Source organism: Hypanus sabinus, chromosome 4 (assembly GCF_030144855.1).
Source record: "Hypanus sabinus isolate sHypSab1 chromosome 4, sHypSab1.hap1, whole genome shotgun sequence".
In the NCBI taxonomy this organism is placed as follows: Eukaryota; Metazoa; Chordata; class Chondrichthyes; order Myliobatiformes; family Dasyatidae; genus Hypanus; species Hypanus sabinus.
In genome coordinates this window covers 53,132,914-53,154,879 of record NC_082709.1, presented here as the reverse complement: position 1 = coordinate 53,154,879, position 21,966 = coordinate 53,132,914, and the positions used below count along the sequence as shown (strand labels likewise).

Genomic DNA, 21,966 nt, shown 5'->3' with positions numbered 1-21,966 from the left:
AACTTTGCTGGTGCCCCTAACAGAACAACCACTAGTAGTCACAGAATTTTAGCTATCAGAGAAGGAAGGGGTGAAGATAAAGAGTGTGATTAAGCTGTAATCAGTCAGCAGGGAAGGAGGCAACTGTCATACAAATGACAAAGCAGTGTTGTCAAGACTGTTGGTCAAATTTCTGGAACAAAATCTGTTTAGAGTCTTGTATATAGCCATTAGGAATGACAGCGTAGATGTAGATGCACATAAGATAATTGAGGAAGGGGTTCCAAAGCACAGGGCATTTTTGCTGCCATATTTCATTAGATCCTCCAAGGTTTGGCCTTTTTTTGTTGTTTTTGGAACAAAGTTATTTTTGTCCAGAAGAGCGGAGAGGTAGGACTGTTAGCGCATATTCTGGATTTGTGGTATATAACACATTAACCAGCAACCAATCTTTAGACTTAAATGTGGATTATAGGTCAAAATTTAAAATACAGCCCTGGACAGTAGTTTCCTGGATCTGTGGCCATCAGTTACTTGAAAAACCAGACAATGCTGATTAACATTCATTTTGAGTGTCTGGAGTCTGGGTGCGATAAGAAGGTGTGAATATTATATGTACTTCAAAGGAAGCATTATAGTTACATTGTAACTATAGAGTTGTCCTTTGATCTTTAGCATATAAAATGTCATGGAATATTGGGTTGGCAGGCCTGTTCCTCCAGAATGTCTCGTTTTGTTGAGTAAAGACTACTTTTTTGTCTGCCAGCTGCATCTCTCCAGTGACTTTGTTCACGTTTCAACCGGTGCAAAATCTTCTTTTTTTAAATTTATTTACAGTATGTGGGCATGACCAGCTGAGCCAGCATTTATTGCCCATCCCTAGTGCCCTCGAATGTGGTGATAAGATGGCTATAGACTGCATTAATGCTTCTTAGGATGATGCAAGCAATGATAAATGGTGTATGAAGAAAATTTTGACAGAGAGCACACTTAAGAATCTTTAAGTCCTCCAAGATGGCAAAATCCAGGTTGTGAATAGGGTTGAGTTGGAGTGAGATAATGTGAGAAGGTTACTGAAGCATTCAGCAAGGAGTTTACTCATGGAGCATGACAATCTTATTGAGCATATTCTCAGATTTGTTTGAAGTTGGAAGATACCAAATTTGGCTAAGAGGAGCTTTATAAGATGAAAAGGGGAGCTCTCGGGATTTAAACCAATACCTTCCTAAAGCCTTGTTCACCAGCACCCTCCAGGAACAGGCACAACAGGAAACCCACCGTCAGTGCTGCTGACTGTATCGAGCTCAAGTTAACCACTCCAACACCAATGACAAATCAACTTCTTCCCACCTCCAATCACACAATAGTGTGCAAATGCACAAAACCATCACTATCACTCAGGAAGGAATGAACTTGGAGCAAGATTCAAGATTACTTATTACATGGAAATCAAATCTTGCGGTGAAATGAGTCACATCCAAGGGAGTGCTGGGAACAGTCCAGTGTTGCCTCGCCTTCCAGCCCCAATATAGCAGAACAACAGACAGAACATGACAGAACATAACCAACAAAAAAACACGAGCCAAACATGGCTCCCGTCCAATTACATACATGCCTTCTAACCGCAAGACAGGTCATATTTTTGGACTCCAACATTCAGCTGGAATCACAGATTCTGATTTGGACTTGCAGATTTTGGGTCCTTGGCTAACCCTGCAGACTTGCAGAGATTTGCAGATCCAGAGCTCCAGTTAATAGGCGTCAACATCTGGACTTCAGATCAAACCTCTGGGTATCAATCCTCTGCATTTACTCCATTACCTGCTTGGCTCATCAAACTGCCCCTCCCTCATTCAATGAGATTATTACTGATCTAAATCCATCATCATCCCCCGGCAACTTTTCTCCCTTGCTCATCAAGATTCTGTCAACAAGAAATGTTTTGCTCACACTGGACTTCGAAGAAAGCTTTGTCTGAAATTCTTCAGCTCTAGAACATATGATGAAAGTAATGAGGAACTTTATGAATTTTCCTTAATGGTTTTCCAGGAATGCAGTTCCTGGCTAAGTCAAGGAATAAATCTGCCACATTCTCTGATATCACTTTGAAACTGAAGACAAGTCCTCACCCAGCATCAGATCCATTTACCTTCGAGCCATTTCAGGTCACCATCAGCTCTGTGCCAGAACCTAGGCTTTCCATAAGCTTTTGGACAAAACATATACAAACCCGAGTGTGCGCATCTACTGTAAATATTTTATATGACCTCAAAAGAAAATTCTTGGCAAAGCAAAGCTGTTGGAGTAATATTTATATGTGGTATAGTTCAATCAACACAAAGAATCGGCCAATACACCACTTCAAACAGCTATAGTTTCATTAGTTTAATTCATCCATAGAAAGATATTTTATTCAAGATTTATGATGCACACTTATAGATCGCTTAGCATTTCCCTGGAACCTCTTTTGATTTGTTTCTATTTTGCAATTTGGGATGTGTTTAGATATGCAAGTAGAACGGTAGCGTAGTGTTAAGGCATCGCTTTACAGCGCGAGCCAGCAATCAATGATCAGGGTTCAATTCCCACCACTGCCAGTAAAGAGTGCGTATGCTCTCCTGTGACCGCGTGGGTTTACTCAACATTCCAAAGCTGTACGGTTAGGGTTGGTGAGTTGTGGGCATGCTATGCTAGTGCCAGAAGTGTGGCGACAATTGCGGGCTGCCCAACACAATCCTCGATGCCCTTGCAAATGGCATGTTTCAATGTACAGTACATATGACAAATAAAGCTGATCTCCTTAAGAATTAGAAGTAAAAGAGGATTTGTCTTTTCAGTGGGTGCATCTGCTTTTCCTTATGTACTGCTTCAATGTACTTGTATATGGAATGTTCTGTCTGGATGGAATACAAACAAAGCTATTCCCTGCATCTTTGCACATGTGACTGTAAGAAACCAGTTACCAATTATAGTATGCCTCTAATTAGGAGAGCCTTCCAGGAATAGATAATACCTGTTCAAATAGGCAGAGGTGCCAGTACTGTGGCTTTGATAATTGTTGCCGATTATCAGTGGTGCAGAATGAACCAATCTATATATTTAGGAGAATACAAATTTAACTTGATTACATCCTTCCATTATCATGCTTTATTCTGTGTACACAGAAACAATTCCTCCTCTCTGTAATTTTCTGAGAACAGCTGCATGCTGTGTACAGGGGTAATGGTTCACCTCATCCCAGGTGAAATGAAATGGAGAATGGCATTGGATCTTTTAGCTGACTCTGCAGCAGGGTTCTGCTGAAAGAAATTCTTTGAAAGGGAAGTGCAATGAATCCTCCCCCAGAAACATATTGAAGTGTCGGCATGCGAGGAAATTTTATTGCATAGCAAAACATTTTTATCTACCAAACGCTAGAGTCTGAGCTGAAAATTAGCCATTATAGATGCAATCTACATCACTCATGTACACAGTGCACTGAAGAAAACTGGAGCACAGATCTCCATGGGTATAAATCACCAAGGCATAGAGACTGCAGGCTATGCAACAATGCCACAAATCCGCTTGGACTGCACAATTGCCACCATTGCATCCATATTCTGGCGTAACTATACGCGTTCTGATCAATATGAGTGTCAAACAGTAAAGAAAGCTTTTTAGTAGATGACTCAATTCTTCTTCAATTCCTCTAGTCAGTTGGGAAAAAAAACTTACTCCTAAAATCTTCAAAGATGATCTGATCTGTTATTCCAAAATAAGAGAAAAAGAAACCATTCAGCCCATCAAACCCATTTCCATGCACAGAGCAGTCCCATCCCTTCATTAGTTTTCCCTGTAATCCATATCCTACAAGATTCTGCCCCTCAACCACACCTGAAGGGCAATGTAGTTCTCAAATATCCTGGTAAGCTACACATCCTAGCGTGTAGGTGGAAACCAGTGCAGCCACAATCAGAGGAAGGGCATGTAATCTCCATAGGTTGGACAAGAGGGATTGAACCCAAATCATGGGAACTGTGAGGAAGCAGCTCTACGAGCTGTGCCACAACACCATCAGGGAAGCACTCTGGGCCGTTCCCATTTCTCTCTTTTCCTTTCTTGGAAAAGATCCAGGAGCTTGAAAGCCAAGGTGACCAGACTTAAGAACAGGTTCCTTCCCACTGATATCAGACCAGTAAACCTATCACTTTTTAAAAATCCCTTTCCCTGAGATGCTGCAACATTCTTGGACTTTTAATTCTACCTTTCTCGGTTATTTTTGTTGTCATTTCAGCGTTTCTTTTCTAAACTATAATAAACCAGTTACAAATTGTAACATGGCTCTAATTAGGAGAGCCTGCCAGAAATGGGTACTACGGGCTTAAATGTCAATGAAAGGCAGATGTGCATTCTGTTACTGAGCAGTCATCATTGTACTTGTTATGTTACTGTGCATACGTTTACTCTGTGAACATCATGCAAGCTTGGAATATCATTGCGCTGTGGTATATAGGACAATAAACTATCCGAAGTACCTCAGCTGAAATGAGACCATCGATGTGGTGATTCCAGACAGTACTTCCATGCATCATAACAGTAGGGTTCTGATATCTCAGCTGGTCAGAAAAATGAGTCATGCTGCAGCTTGGAAAATGAGCAAATAAATCCATTACAGAATATCAGGACCCACGCATCCAGGACGTCACTGAACCAAGATCCTTCCTGCTAGAGGATGCAAGGCTCATAAATTCAAACCTGGGCAAAGCCAAGGATGGAAGACAGCTCTACTGAAGTGGATTTTGTAATCTCTTTAAAAGGGCAGAATGAGCGCTGAGCTAGAACTTAGTTGCATCCACAGGAATGCTACAGAACCAGAGATTCGGCCAAATGAGAGAAATAATAAAATGTCAGACTGTCAGCTTTGATCAGACACTGGAGAATTCTAATGAGCCAACTATAATAAAGCGGACTGGGTAGATTACGGGGCATTTGTTAGTATTTGCATACCTGCAAATGCATAATTAGTTGTTAGACAATGTGCCTTGAAATTTAAAGAGTTAGCTTTATTTAAAGATTGGCTTTATTTGTCAAATGTACATTGAAACCTGCAGTGAAATGTCTCATTTGTGATGTGCTGCCATGCTTTTGGCACTAACATAGCATTCAGTCAAATCACTAACTCTAACTTTGGAATGTGGGAGGAATCTAGTGCACCCTGAGAAAACCCACGAGCTCTCTGGGAGAATGTACCGTCCAGTCTCCTGATAGACAGTGGTGGAGCTCAAACCCTGATTAGTAATTTCTGGTGCCATAAAGCAATTGCACTAACCACTATGCTTCCATGCATGTGTTCTTTGGATTATAGAAGTAAAACCTCAATATTATCCTTAAGGAATTAAAACTGAATGAATAAGAAATGAGTCTCCATCCCACCACATACGCAACTTCTGCCATTTCACAATGATGGTCTTCAAAACATGTGGCAAACCTGCTGAAGAGGGATGGAATACTGCATCCACATATTTCCCTGAGCCTGATTTGGAATTCACTGTGACTGCATAAGATGCAAAGAGATCAGGAAACTTGGTAATGAAGGGGAGCAGAACTGTTGACCAATATTCTAAATGCCTGTCTCAGTGCTGGGCCATAAGATGCTAGCATGAGGAGCTGTTCCCTCACTTACTGATTGAATTGCCGTTCTGCACCAAAGCTCCATTCATTTCAGTATCAATGCCCTCTCCATTTCCACTCATTGGAGAACAAGGTCAATAACATTTGATAGGGCTATGTTCTGTGCCCTGGGGAATGTGTTGCCCATATTCCTGGCAGCTCCAAAACCATATGCTGGGCTCCATTTGAGTGCTAGTGAGGATCCAGGATTACCTTCTATGGACCCCCTCTGCCAGTCAGAGGAATAAACTTCTCCTGTCTCCACTAGTCCGGAGACTCATTCATTCCCAGGGCACAGATGCAATACCAGCATTTATTGTTCATCCCTGTTAGCTCTAAGCTTGCCGAGCCATTTCAGAAGGAGTGTGGGGTCACGTGCACTGGAGGTTAGACCAGGAATGAAGGCAGACGTCCTTTTCTGAAGGACAGAGGAGACGCAGGTGACAATTAAAATACCTTCATAGTTTCTATCACCATGACAAGCCCCTTAATTCTAGATTTATTTAACAACTTGAATTTAAGTGTCTTGCTTGTCTGAGTAGTTAATTAAATTGTATCTGCATTGAATAATCTAGACCTCTAGATGCTGATCCAATAGCATAATCAAAAAATCACCAAGCCATCCACCTCTGTCCATCCTTTGGATTTTGTCTTCCTCTATCTTCCTTGATCAGCCTGCTTCTGTACCAAATTGTTCTATTCAGGTTAATATCTATGAACTAAACTGTCACAGCCCTTGGGGTAGTAAATTTCAAACCATTATAGTTGTCTATATGAAAAAATATCTCCATCTCAAACTCAAATAGCTGAATCCTTAAATTAGGGCTTTTGTTTCTCAGCCCTAAACTCTTGAGCAAGTGAAACCACCCCATCAACATCTAGTCAGACCCTCTCAACGGTTAAAACTACCTACTTTACTTGATGTGTTGTGAGTTATACAGACATTGGAATAAAACCAATAATTAGCCTGGATGTCAAGCTAATAGAGGGTGTGAGCTCATCCTGTGCTGTACATATTGAGTCTGTAATTCTTTGATTACCTTTTAATCTCAGAATGTTTATACACTTATTGAACATTTCATTACCCTGAAGGTTTCCTGATGGATGAAATTTGTCTTTTTGTCATGAAGCAATCATGATTAGAGAGAACGCCCTGAGATATAGTAGAACTGAAATCCAGCAATTTTATTTTCTTAACCTTACTTTCAACCTGAGTTAGAGATGAGTGTAGCTTTCATTTTACAGCTCAGGTCAGGTTAGGTTATGCTTGCATAACCTTATCTCAAATCCTTTTTACCTTAAAAGGAAATATAGAAATTTCAGATCAACAGGTGTGAAGACCAAGCATGCCCCTTCTTTTGAAAAATAAAGGTAGCCTTTCACGACACTGAGTTGAATCTTGTTTAAGAAGTGTCGTGTACTGTGGAATCATTTGTGCTTAACATGTTGACAAATTGTCTGGAAACATTTACAGATGGAGCATTGAAGAATAAATTGGACTTTACTGTCTTGTGACACTTAAGCACATAACTAAGATTCCCAAATAATCAGTCACTAGACAACTCATTGATTAAACTCTCTTTAACAAGGCTAGGTGGTAACAAAAATAAGCATAAAAGAAAGCCAAAACTTTTTGCCACATTCAGCTCTGACTTCTATTTTCCTTTCCTCAGATCGTTTCTTTCCCATGTTGTTAAGGGTCAGTGCAAGGTCAGGGAGAAAGATAAAGGGAACTTTAGCACCAGAGTAATGGATTTTTGCCACTGTGGTAAACATGATTAAGCTCTGCTCTGCTTATTATAGCAAAGTCAGTATCATCTAGAACCCACACCAAATGCCAGAGGAACTCAGGAGATCAGGCAGCATCTATGGAGAAGAATGAACCGTCAATGTTTCAGGCCGAGAACCTTTGCAGAATCTCTCGTGTTTATCAACAATAACTTTTTTTTACAAAGTTATCTTTCCAGCTATCACCAACTTTAAAGAACCGAGAACGCATATATCACAATTTCCAGAGCTTCAAAGAATGTTACAGACAACTACTATTTTTGAAGTGTGGTCACTATTGTTATGTAGGGAAATTGTGATCAGCTTGTGGAAAACAAGGTACTGTTGACATGGATGTAGATTGGAGAAATGCAAAATTGATGCCCCTGTTGCATCAAGGAGGTCATTAAGGTCCTCCGCTCATGAAGAAGTGAATTCTATAAAGTTCATAGATTTACAATGTTTTTAAAAGCACTTAGTTATATCTTAAACTTTTGAACATTTTAGTTGATTTATACTAGTTTCTCTACAAATAATACAGAATTACTTGTTAGCCAGCTATTTTACCTCTTACCCATCTTATGATTTGTGCTAGTACTGTCTTGCCGCATTTGATGTCTCTCACACATCCATGACCTTGCACAAGACTTGCCTTTGATGATTGGACCATCACTTGGCAGGAATTAACATTGATGAGTTGGTCAACAACTACGACATTCCAAGAGGGGTGATATGGGGAGTGGGTATAGGGAATTCTAGACCACTTCTGCATCAAGCAAATGCTTCTGTTTGACATCTCATGTGAACAGTCTCACCTCTGACAGATTTGCTTTTGTTTAGTACTGCAGTGCATTATTAGCCTGATTTTTCCCAGTTGGGAAGAACTGGAAAAAAACACCTTACTGACATCACTGCAAGAGACAAAGATGGCACAAGGACAGGGCTTCAGGTCTCTTTCAAAGCCTGTCCTGACAAATAAATCAATCAATGCTGGCAATCTCTAAACCCCATCCTTCTGAGCTGTTATTGATTTATAGCAGCTCTCTGTGGAGGTGAAGATCATTTAATGGGATCCGGAAACTGAAAGTCTGCACTTCAGAGTTCACACCTTCTTTTGCTTTTGTCATGGACATTCAGCACATAACAACATCGTGGTTATTGGTGGTAATTCCACTTTAAACCTACCTGCTCCTTTTTCAATTGAAACCAAATGTGGTGAGTGTTTGGAAATGACAGTGATGTTGTCATGAAGGCTGTGGCATTATTTAAGAATCTGCAATCTGTTCCTTCCTGTTGTAATACTGTAGTGAGATCAGTAATGTTGACTTCTACCCCACTCGCTGACTATATTACCTGATTTGTCTGCAAGGTACCTATAATTTATTCTGAGTCACTTCCAAGTGTTTAATCTTTCAACAACATGGTTTTCAGGACAAGCAACATCACATTTGAAGTGTGTTGTGAGGATATAAATGATAAGTTGTTTTTTTTTCATTGCAATGGTAACAAGATTAGTTCTCACATTAGCTCATCATTGCAACTACTATTTTCTTTATAAATACGATATGTGCTTTATAAATATCTAGGCACAATGCATTGTTAGCAACATCATCAATAATTTCTAGATATTTTACAGAGTTTAAAATAGCACAGACAGAAAGTTGAAATTTGTTCTGTTTCTCATCCCATATTCAACTGAAGCCTCAGTATCTGAAACCCCAAAGAATCAAAAAAAGCTCTCACACAAAATATGATCAAACTTTCTTCCCTTTCTCTGATCTCTCTACTATGTTAGGCTGTTATAAATGTCATGTTATAAGTTACAAAGGACAAGATAGATTTTGTCCATTGCTACTTTAAGGTTGCTTTGGGAATCAATTGATTCAGTGAACATGATTTACAAAAAACTACTTGTTTTTTTTTGTCATGCATATGGCCAGTCATTTTGAGAGCCAAACCAAAATGGCAGCATGATGACTTTCAGCACATATGGAAGACTGAGGAAGTGATGGATAAGAGTTATAGGGAGGTAGTCAGCCTTTGGTTGCAGGAGGAAGGGTAACTGGGTGACTGTTAGAAGGAAGGAGACTGGACAGCCAATGCAGAGTACCCCAGTGGACATTCCCCTCAATAGTAAGTATACCACTTTGGATACAGTTGAGGGGATGACTTACCAGCAGGAGCTGCAGCGATTGGGTCACTGGTATTGAGTCTGGTGCTGTGGCTCAGAGAACTGAGGTGAAGAGGACTGCAGTAGTGATAGAAGATTCTATAGTTAGAGGAATAGCTTTTCTGGCTTCTTTATACTCCTCATGTGCTTTGCTTGATCCAATCTTTGAAAGCTTTACATACTTTTCCTTTTCCTTCTTGACTAAATTCATCATGTCTCTGGATATCCAAGGTTCTCTTATCTTTCATCTCTCGTCCTTCCTTCTAACAGGAAGATACCTTTCCTGTACACTGTGCAACTGATCTTTAAACACCCTCCACATTTCTAATGTGGACATGCCAGAGAAAAGATGTTCACAATGAACTCTCTTAGTTTCTGTCTAATGCCCTCGTGATTTGCCCTACTCCAGTTTAAAACTCTCCCACAAGGACTATACCTATCCTTATCTATAGGTATCCTGAAAGATAATGATTGTGGTCACTGCTCCCTAACTGTTAATCCATTGAAAAGTCGGTCACCTGGCCAGGCTCATCACCCATCACCATTTCCAGTACATCCCTCCTTTCATCGGACCATCCACATGTTGATTTAAGAAACCTTCCTGGATACACTTTTCAAATTCTAACCCATCTAACCCCTTGCACTTAAGGAGGTCCCGGTTTATATTAGAGAAGTTGAGATGCCTCATGACAACAACCCTTTTATATTTACACACTTCCTTAATCTGATTACATATCTGTTCCTCAATGTCCCCGTGGCTATTGTGGGATTGGTAGTACAATCCCATCAGTGTGATTGCACCCGTCCTATTCCTTAGTTTGACCCAAATGTGTCTGATTCCATTATGAGAGCAGCTATGATATTGTCCCTGATTAGTAGTATCCCAGCCACCTTGAAAAGGAAATCACCTATTCCTGTCCCTCTCTCAACCAATTTTCAGTAATGGCTACAACACTGTAGTTCCATATACAGGTCCAAGCTCTAAGTTCATCATCCTTACCCATAATACCCATTGCATTAAAATATATACACTTCAAACTATCTAAGTCCTCATACCTACTAATATGATTTTGCCTTTCAGTATTTTCCCTGGTATTAGTTCCCCTCTAGTTTAGGTGCAACCCAAATTTCATGTAAAGGTCACCACATCCCCAGAAAAGGTTCCAATGGTCCAAGAACCCTGTCTCTTGTACCATCTTGTCAGGGAGTAATCCAGAGATTACTGCCTTGGAGTTCCTCCACTTCAGCCTCTTTCCTAAATCTATATACTCACTACATAAGACATCTTCCCCTTTTCTGCCAATGTCATTGGTGCCAATATGCACAAGACCTCTGGGTGTTCATCCTTCCCATTGAGAATATCCTCCATTCACTGCAATACATCCTAGACTCTAGCACCCTGGAGGCAACACTCCATCCAGCTGTCTCTTTTCTGGCCACAGAACCTCCTTTCTGTCCCCCTAATATCCAGTTTGCTATAACTACCACACTGCTTGATTTTATTCTTCTCTGTTGCACCCCAGAGCTAGTCACAGTGCCACCGGTCTGGCGGCTGCTGTCATGCTTTGATGGACCATCCTCCCAGCAGTATCTAAAGGGTATACTTGTTGCTGAGGGGAATGGCCACAGGGAAACTCTGCACTGACTGCTTTCTCCCCTTACCTCACCTGAGGTCACCCATCTCCTGTCCGAAGCCTGTACTCTGAGTGTGACCACCTCTTCAAAAGCCTCATCTATCATATCTTCAGCCTCCCAAATGGTCCTGAGTACATCCAACTCCAGCTCCAACACCTTGACCCTCTTCAGTCAGGCGCTGAAGCTGGGAGAACTTTCCACTAATATAGTCGTCAGGTATCCTGAATTTCCACATCCGACAAGATGAGCTTTCCATCCTGACTACTCTCTACTGTTACAGATTCAAGCAACAATAAATATATGAGCGAGGCAGGGGTTTCTATAGCAAATAGAACATTTATTAAACACTGAAAAACAAACCCCCAAAAAGTAAACAAACCACTCACGTAACCAGAAATCAGCTGCTGTGCAGCAGCTTAAACAGTTCTTAAAGCAAGGAAGCTTAAACCGTTCTTAAGGCGATGTTGCAAAAACAGTTCTTCAAAGTGGTATTGCAAAAGTTCAAAATGCTTATGGTCCATTTAAGGGAGAGACTTTTTAAGACGATTTAAATTCTCTTTCACGTTGTGTTGTTTTGGTTCCCAAATCGAACTACTTTTCCCATGAAGAATTTTACGAAGATGATATATAACGGCTTAAAGGCACTGACCTTTCCTTTACAAAACTGTTACCAATCCTTTCTGCTATTATTCACAGGGATTAACACGGGCACAGTCAACAAATTCTGAATGAGTACCAAACAAGGTCGAACCTGTTTCACCATCGAAATCGATTCTCCTCAATCTTTTAACTCCCAAACTCCAATCTTCACTCTCCACTGATTCTCAACTAGCAGTGTTATAAAAAAAACTGCTGGCAATGACCTTTTAAACTTTAGGCATTAGATAAAACTTCATCTTTCAACTAAACTGCGTCATTACATTAAATCACGCAGTGGCACGAAGTCAACATGGCAAATCCAGCCACGAACTGCCCCTCCTCACAGGGAGGGGTCCTCCTTCCATACCCTGTTTAAAAAAAAACTGTCACATGATCTCTACTGGTGGGAAAATGACGTCACTCCACCATCACAAGACCATTACCTCAAGTCCAGTATAGCTTCAGCACCTGTCACATGACAAGTACACCACTGTCACGTGTTACAGGTATGTAACACTACTAAAAAGAAAAAAGGTTTACTGATTGTCCATGCTGAAGGCTGTTAAGGCAAAGCCTTCCCACTCTATCATTGGCTCACTCCAACAATGGCCACTCTGCCTAAGCCTACTTTCCTTTTATGTGCAGCTGAGTTTAGGCCTCTCATGCTGGTACCTAGCACACCTGTGCATCCAAAAAGCACTGGCATTACATGAATCTGCTCCTTTTAAAATCTCTCCCCCGACCCTTGGGCTCTGACACTGACTCCCACACCTTGAGCTGCCAAAAAAGCCATTTATAAATTCACCAATGACACCTTTGATGGTAGAATCTCAGATGGCAACAAAGAAGTGGGATAAATTGGCTGGTTGGGTGGTGTTGCAACATCAGTCTTGCACTCAATGTCAGGAAGACCTAGGAAATGATTATAGACTTCAGGAAGGAAAGTCTGGAGAAGACACACCAGTGTACATTGAGTGGTGAGCAGTGGAAAGGTGAAGAGAATGAAGTTCCTGGGCATCATTATCTCAAAAGATGAATCCAGGGCCCAACATTGATATAATCATGAAGAAGGTATGCCAGTGACTGTATTTAGTTAGGTGTTTGAGGAGATTTGGTCAAACAAGGACAAGCAACTCTCTATAGATGTACCACAGAAAACATTCTGATCATTTGCATCACAGCCTGATATGGAGGCTTCAATCCACAGGATCAAAAGAAGATGCAGAGGGTTGAAGACTCAGCTAGCTCCTTCGGGGTCTCAACCCTCCCCAACATTGAGGACATCTTGAAAAGGGGATGCCTCTAGAAGAAAACATCTATCATCAAAAACCCTCTCCAGCCAGGACATGCCATCTTGTTTTTACTACCATTGGGAATGAGGTACAGGAGCCTGAAGACCCACATTCAAAGTTTTAGGAGCAGCTTCTTCCACTCCACCATCAAATTTCTGAATGGTCCATGAAACCATGAACTACCTTGCTCTTCCTGTTTTGTACTAATTATTTATTGTAACTTCTAGGAATGTTCCTGCTTTGCACTGTACTACTGAAACAATGCATTTTACATCATTGTGTCAGTGATAATAAACCTGATTCCGATTCTGAATGTGGGTTCAACAACACTAAGAATCTCAGTGTTATCTAAGACAAGGCAAATTAGTTTATTTGCATACTATTCACCATCCTGAACTTCCATTCACTCCACCAATGACACACCATGCTGCTGCATGTGCTGTCAAAAAGGTAATTCATTATGGCTTCTTTGATTAAACCTCCTAAACATGAAACCTCCTCTCCCAAGAAAGACAAATGTAGCTGCCTTTCATGTATTCCATTCCAACTTGCACTAACCTGACTTGGAAAGATACTTCCATTCCTTCAGCGATGGTTAAAGTCCAAAATCCCAGCCCTGTGGGAGTGCCTTCACCACACAGACTGCCGTGGTTCGAGAAGGTGGCTCACCACTACATTCCCATGGGCCATTGGGGATCAGCAGTAAATTCCAACATTGCCAGAGACGCCTACACACCATGAATAGATTTCAAAAAATATATTCAGATATTGAAGCCAATCCAAATAACACAACAGCTTTTAATCAGTTTATCAGATTGCTCAGAGAAATGAGTGAACCAGTTTCCTGTAAATATAGCAATTCTTCATATCCTATTTTATCACTGCAATTTAGTGATCCCTTTTCTTCATTATTGAACTGCTAGCTGCACTTAAATATCAGCTGATATTTGGTGTGCATCACATACTCCTCCATGTCAGGTTCTGGTTTCAAGATCCCCCTCTGCAGATTTGAATACCAATATCTCGACTGACCCGCCATGCAATATTGATGCAATCCTGGCCTTTGGGGGGTGATCCACAGATAGGATATAAAATACTTTTGCAATATGTTGAAAGAGCACAAAGCAGTCATCTGTTATGGTAACTGATACTTATTAAAGTAGCATCCACTAGCGATCATTCTCACCCTGGAGTTTTTAAGAGCTTCCTACCCATCAAACTGTAACCCATAATTGCTCAAGGTCCCTGTGGGAGGTATGAGTGCAAAACCAAAGTAGCAATGGGCAGGAGTGAGTTCCTTCCAAGTCTCTTTTATTAAACTCTGTAAATCCAACAATACAGTCAAAGTTCAAAGTAAATTTATTATCAAAGTACATATATGTCATCCTTTGCACCTATGAGATTCATTTTCTTCGGGCATCCACAGTAAATACAAGACACAGAACAGAATTAACGTAAGACTGCACCCAACAGGATGGACAACCAACCAATGTGCAAAAGACTACAAATTGTGCCAATACAAAAAGGAAAAAAAAAGAAATAATAATAATAATGCATGAATAAGCAATTAATATTGAGAATGAGATGAAGAGTCCGTGAAAGTGAGTCCATAGGTTGTGGGAACATTTCAGTGATAGGGTAAATGAAGTGAGAGAGGTAATCCACTCCGGTTCAAGAGTCTAATGGTTGAGGGGTAATAACTGCTCCTGAACTTAGTGGTGTAAGTCTTGAGACTGCTGCACCTTCTTCCTGATGGCTGCAACAAGAAGAGAACATGGCCTGGATGATGGGGTCCTTGATGATGGATGCTGCTTTCCTGCAACAGCCCTCTGTGTAGATGTGCTCAGTGGTGGGGAGGGGGCTTTATCCATAATGGACTGGGCCATGTCCACTTCTTTTTGTTGGTTTTACCAGTCATGGACATTCGTGTTTCCATGCTAGTCTGTGATACAACCAGTGAGTATACTCTCCACCACACATCAATAGAAGTTGATCAAAGTTTTAAATGCTGAATCTTTGCAAACTTTTGAGAAAGTAGAGATGCTTCAGTATGATTCATTATGATCATGGCTGCTCATATAAACTTAACCCCATTCCCACTCCCTCCCCGTATACTTTAATGCCTCTAGTTCAAAGACCGATATCTACAAATCATTGAATATAACCAATGATTGGACCTCAACTACCTATTGTAGTAGGGAGTTCCACAGGGTCACCACTCTGTGGGTGAGGAAGTTTCTCTTCATCCCAGTCCTAAATGGGCTAACATGCATCCTCATTCTGCAACTCCTGATCCAAAATATCCCATATCTCCAGGAACATCTTTTCTAGATCCAGTCTGTCTAGTTTCATCAGGAACATTATAAATTTCAATGAAATCTCCTCTCATTCATCTAAACTCTGTCAAACTTTATTCTCACTCCTTTTTTGTCAATTCTGCCATCCTAGGTCTCAATCTATTGAAACTTCACTTCAGTGCAAAAACATCATCGAGGGTGATGCATGTATGGAATGAAAGGCCAGGGGAAGTGGTTGAGTCAGTTACAATACTAAAAAAATAACAGTATGGGAGTGTCATGGTAACATGGCAGTTAATGTAATGCTTTATAGTGGCAGTGATCAGAATCAGGCTTCAATTCCTGCCATTCTCTGTAAGAAGTTTATCTGTTCTCCCTGTGACTCTGTGGGTTTCCTCCAGGTGCTCTAATTTCCTCCCAAAGTCCAAAGGCATACAGGTTAGGATTAGTGAATAATACAAGGCTACGTTGAGGCCAGAATCATGGTGACACTTACAGGCTGACCCCAACATAATCTTCATACTGCATTGGTTGTTGACAGAAATGGCACATTTCACTGCATATTTTGATGTGCATGTGACAAGTAAATCTAGACTGTTTAAAAGAAACCTTTTAACCTTTGCAGTGGACAGGTTTATGGATGGGAAAGCTTTAGAATAATATGGGTCAAACACAGGTAAATAGTACTGGCTTAGATGGGCACTTGGTCAACATGGACCTTTTGGGCCAAAGGGCCTGTTCCCATGCTGTATACTTCTATGAATCTATCCTTCCTCCGATAAGGACACCGAAGTTGAGGATGTGGGCTGTACAATTGCAGTAAGACACGTTTTGTACCTTTTGTACCTTTTGTACTCGAACTGCCTCACCAAAAAGGTTTACAACACACCATTTGCCCTCTTAAACATCTGGTACATCTGCTTCCAATGACTGGTATAAAGGGAGACCCAGGTGTTTTTTTTGTACCTTCCCCTTCCTAGTTACTTGTCATTCACAGAATCAATTGCATTTTTACTTTTGTTACCAAAGAGGATAATCTCACATTTATCCACATTACTCTGCATCTGCATGTATTCATCCACTCATTCCAACTGTCCAGTTGCACACTGGATCCTCTCTAAATTCTTCTCACAATTCATCCTCCCACATAGCTTTGTGCCATTTGCACACTTGGAGTCATTGCAATTAATTCACTCATTTAGATCATATATTTTTTGACTAGCTGGTCAAACTACTGACCCTTGCATTGCCCCAGTACACACTACTTGCCACTCATAAAGAGACCTGCTTATTCCTGATTAATGTAGTTGTTAATTCCCACAGAGAATCTGCCAAAAAAATCCGGATACTTTGAGATTTGCATTGGATTTGATACATATTTCCCTTCTTTAGGATTGCCTCTGATCTGATTCTATAGAAAGCCTATAGCCTTCTAGTGGACAGTCGTCTCTTCCTTCAAGTTTAACAAGTTTACTGTTATGTTGTAAGAATCATGTATGCACAGGTGAAATGAAAAACTGACTTACAGTGACACCACAGGCACACAGCATCATTTAGCAGCATTCACATGATAATCAGAAATTAAACATAAGTTGTACACAGTTTTTACAAGAAAAAATACAATTCGATCAAAAGTAAATGGTCCATTTTAGTGCAAAGTAATCTAAGTGGCCATTGTGTTACTAAGCTGTAGTAATTAGGGCTCTGACAGTTGGTTCGAGAACCGAATGGTTGGAGGGAAGTACCTAAGTACCTATTCTTGAACCTGGTTGTGTGGGGCTCCAGACTTCTGGTCCTACTGTCCACTAGTAGCTGTGAGATGGCACGGCCTATATGATAGACGATGCTTTCTTGAGGTAGCGCCTCACGAAGGTACTATTGGTGGTGGGGAGGGATATGCCTCTTGTATCGAATTGCTGTACCACTCTTTGATGAAACCTATCAGAGAATTTACAACAGTACATCTGTAGAAGTTTGTGAGTGATATGTTGAACTTCTTTAACCTTCTAAGTAAAGACATTGGTATGCCTTGCCTTGTTAAAGCCCAGAAATCTAAGGCTGCTGACTCCAAATATTTGACAAACTGCCTTACCCTTTCTCTCTCTCTCAGCTGCTGAGAACTTTCTTCAACTCCAACTGATCCCCAACCCCCAGGCACAGCGCCACAGTACTGACTCAGCCTCAGAGACTCAGCTTCCATCTTGACCTTGGTTGCTGTCTGTAAAGGGTTTGCACAATTTCAGTGAGACTCTGTGGGTTCCCCACAGTGGAAACAGTTTGAAACAAGCTGAGAACTTGAAATTTGTGTAAGCTAGCAATACTTACTACATAGTATGTATCAAATGTGTTGCTGTTTTGTAACCATTCATTTGTGGTATACAAGTTATAAAGCCAAGTGAAGGAAGGGTTAGACAAACTAGAAATAAACTATCTCAATAAAGAAAAACCAGAGAGAATACACAACCCCAAGGGCAGTATTACACAAGTTTGACAGAACAGATTATGCAGTATTCACAACATAACTCTCAGTCGCAAAGCCCCTCATGAGCAATCTCTCAAGGCCTGTGTGTGCATTGGTGATTGCCAACTTTCCATTAAGTTATATTCGCTACGCACACATATAACTATCTCTCTCTCTCTCTCTCTCTCTCTCTCTGTCTCTCTGTCTCTCCCAGCCTCAATATTTCTATTTCTTGAAAACCAAGGTTCCCTAAACTTATTGTCTTTAGCTTTTATTCTGACAGGCACATACTCTCAAAGTTTCCACTTGCCAAGTACACCTTTGCCAGAAAACGTCCTGTCCCAATCCACACTTGCCAGATCCTTTCTGATAACATCAGTGTTGGCCTTCCTCCAAATTAGAATCTCAACTCTTGGATCAGACCTGTTTTTTCCAATTTTATTGAAACTAATGGCACTATGATCATGAGATGCCAAGTGTTCCTGTACACAGACTTCCATCACCTGAACCGTCTCATTCCCTAATAGCAAATCAAGAACTGCACATTTTCTCATTGCAATGTCTACATACTGATTCAGGAAACTTTCCTCAACATGTTTGACAAACTCTATCCCATCTTATCCTTTTATGGGAGTCACAGTCAATAGGCGGGAAGTTAAAATCATCTATTATAACAATTTTATGTTTCTTGCATCAGTCTATGATCTCTCTATAAATTTGTTCCTCTACATCACACAGACTGTTGGCTGGTCTGTAATACAGCCCAATTAACATGGTCATACCTTTCTTATTCCTCACTTCCACCTGTAATGCCTTACTAGTCCTGACTGAGCACTGCCATGACATTTCCCCAACTAGTAACACCATCCCTCCTTCTTTGATTCCTCCCACTCTGTTGCATCTAAAACAACAGAACCCTGGAATACTGAGCTGCCAGACCTGCCCCTCCTGGAACCAAGTCTCGCTAAGGGCTACAATATCATAACTCCAGGTGTTTATCCATGTTCTGAGCTCATCTGCCTTTCTTACATTACTTCTTGCATTGAAATATATGCATCTCAGGACATTAGTTGCATCATGCTCAACCTTTTGATTCCTGACTTTGTCTGAGATCTTAAGGATGTGTCTCCACAACCTCTCCACTACCTGTTGTGGGGCACTCTGGTTCCCATCCCCCTGCAACTCTAGTTTAAACCCCACCACCACCACACCCCACCCCCGGCCTGTGCAGCACTATCAAATGTTCCCTCTCCATTCCAGGTACAGGATGCAGAAGAGAGCCCAATGATCCAAAAATCTTATTTCCTGCAACCTACACCATCTCCTTAGCCATGTGTTAAACTGTATAATCTTCCAGTTTCCAGCTTTACTAGCACATGGCATGGGCAGCAGACCTGAAACCACAAACCTGGAGGTCCTGCCCTTTAACCTAGCGCCTAACTCCCTGAACTCACTTTGTAAAGAATCATCACTCTTCCTACCTATGTCATTGCTACCTACATGGACCTCAACCTCTGGCTTTTCATCCTCCCACTTAAGAAAGCGGAGGCACCTTGGAGGCAACGTACCATCCGGGAATCTCATTCTCATCCACAGAGCCTTCTTTCTGCTCTCCCAGCTAGAAAATCCCCCACCACCACACACAAGTGTTTGATGATGCTGGAATCAGGAGCAGGAAACAAAACTGGAGGAAGTCAGCAGGTCAGGCATCTTCTGTGGTGGCAAAGGGTTGGCCAACATTTCATGTTGAGACCTCTGTATCAGGAATGAGACTATAGAGGGAAGATAGCCGGTGTGTAGAAGTGACAGACAGAGACAAAGAGAGAGAAAGCATTATTTTGACACATGCACATCAAAACATGCAGTGAAGTGTGGGATTTATGTCAAATTAAGTCAGCGAGCATTGTGCTGAGGCAGACTGCAAATATCACCATGCTACCATGCTCCAGCACCAACATAACATACACACAACTCACTAACCCTAACCACATGTCTTTGGAATGTGAGAGGAAAATGAAGAATGCAGAGGATACCCACACTTTCATGGGGGGAACATACAAGTTCCTTCCAGACAGTAGTGGGAATTGAACCCTGATCAGTGGTAACTGGTACTGTAAAGCGATTGCTCTAAGGGCTATGTTACGGTGCCAATCTGTGCCGTACCATGGGAGGATGAGATAGAGGGTGGTCAGTGATAGGTGAAATCTGGTGAGGTGAGGGATGATGGAGAGACAGAGTCAAAAGCAGGAGTGAGCAGATTGAGACAGAAGTTGGTGGTTCCAACTTACCTGCAGCATAAGAATGGCTCTCAGGCCGCTCACCAAAAACAATCTGTGTGAATGTTTTCATTTCTATCCCAGTATTTCTTTAACCTCTCCGAACTAAGGTTGATTTACAATGAAGATTGTGTTATATCATTGCATGGTTTGAGAACTGGATTCTCACTGCCAATTTCCCCTTTTTTTAAGGTGCGACATCAGTTGTACGTCATTTATATTCAAAGAGAGTTACATACCACATGAAGAGTTCTGATGGAAAATTTCAAAAGAAGTATCCTCAAGGGTTCCAATAGTTCTGCTTGATCTGAACACATAATGGGCAAGTCTGGCATTAATCCAGCAGCCAGATGTGAAAATCAGAACAGTGATCCATTCTTGGCCCTTTATCTTCAAGTCCTTTTAAAATCTTTGTCAGTTTTGAACGATCTGCCTTCTTAATGGCTTACAAAACTTATACCATCTGGAGACTGCATTTTAACTCCTCTAAACAGAGGACATATTTGCTCTGAAATCTTTCCACACTTAATCTTTCTTAACACCACAAAGTTGTAACTCCTTGTTTTTCCTTCCATATCATCTTTATTCTGTAAATTCTTGTGTTACATTCAGGTCTTCTTGTCAGATAAAAATATCAAGGCTTTGATTAATTCAAGTCAATGTGATATAAGATGAGTTATTTCAGGATGATGAATTTTCCTTGCTCTCTGGAGTTAAAATGACAATGAAAGAGCTGAATTTGTGTGGCACCAATCAAGTGTTGCTCAGGTTGTCTGGTTGGAAACAAGGCAACTGTTTGACACACAGTGTGTGTCTAGAGACAGCAGTGACCATGTCTGCTGTTCTCGTCATCTCTGAGGACAAATTAGTGAGATACTGAGGATAGTTCCCCTGTCCTCTGAAGTAATTCCACCTGAAAGTGCAAAATTATCTTCTATTTCACATTTGCATCAGCACCCACCCCACCCTAGCAATGTGACCCTCCCTCAGCACTGCACTTACGGTTAGCCAAGACTTCTGCACCCAGATCTTGAAAAGCAGTTCATCCACATCCAGTGGGGGATATGAGGGAGCTCACTACCCTATCAGGCAGAATTAGCAGATGATACCAAATCTGAGTATTCCATTCATAATGCAACAAATACAAGAGCATGTTCATAAACTTGGCCAGGCATTGCATGTGTTTGGTGAATGAATTCTCAATGAACAGAGCTTTCACGCAGTGCATTTTGACCAATGATATCAAGAGGTAACATAGGGACTAATACTCAGAGACTTGTGTTCATCTTTGGGTATAGAATCAACCCAATTCAGAGTTCCAAAGGACTCTGTGAAATTGGCCAAAGTTACATGAAAAGTAGTGCACCATACAAGTCTTCATGCAGAGGAATGGGAGTTTAGTAGTTCCTATGACATCTCAATGCAGATATTACAGTTGTCACATCACTGTTACACTGAACACTGGGAAACAAGTCAGCATTTCAAAGATGCTTTCCCAAGGACAGCCACAGTATAGCCACCAAGAAGGTTATTATGGAGGGGAGTCTTAGTGTGAGAACAGACCTTTCCAGTCTGTCAATGAACCCACCTCACAATAAAGGACTTGTTGGACCATGGTATTGTGAGTATGTACAAAATGTTACTGTAAAGGAAGGCTGAGATAAGTGACAGGAACTCCAGTAAATTATTAACATAACACTGTATACATAATATGGAGTATAGAACATTGGACATAGAAATCTACAATGCATTTACAGGCCCTTCCGCCCGTAATGCTGTGCCAACCATGTAATCTACTCTA

General features: G+C 41.1%; 1 protein-coding gene across 3 annotated transcripts in view; it reads right to left on the bottom strand.

Moving 5' to 3' along the window:
* LOC132392765 (secreted phosphoprotein 24-like) overlaps window positions 1-20,304 on the bottom strand; it is a 53,712-nt gene extending 33,408 nt beyond the window's left edge. Inside the window, exon 1 of one of the 3 annotated variants that reach the window (XM_059967088.1) lies at window positions 20,178-20,304. The gene's annotated coding sequence lies outside the window, so the exon portion shown is untranslated. Of the gene's footprint in view, window positions 1-13,689; window positions 13,815-20,177 lie in introns of those variants that run through there. The other 2 variants (XM_059967089.1, XM_059967087.1) reach the window with 2 other exon arrangements.
* Window positions 20,305-21,966: the final 1,662 nt, after the last annotated feature.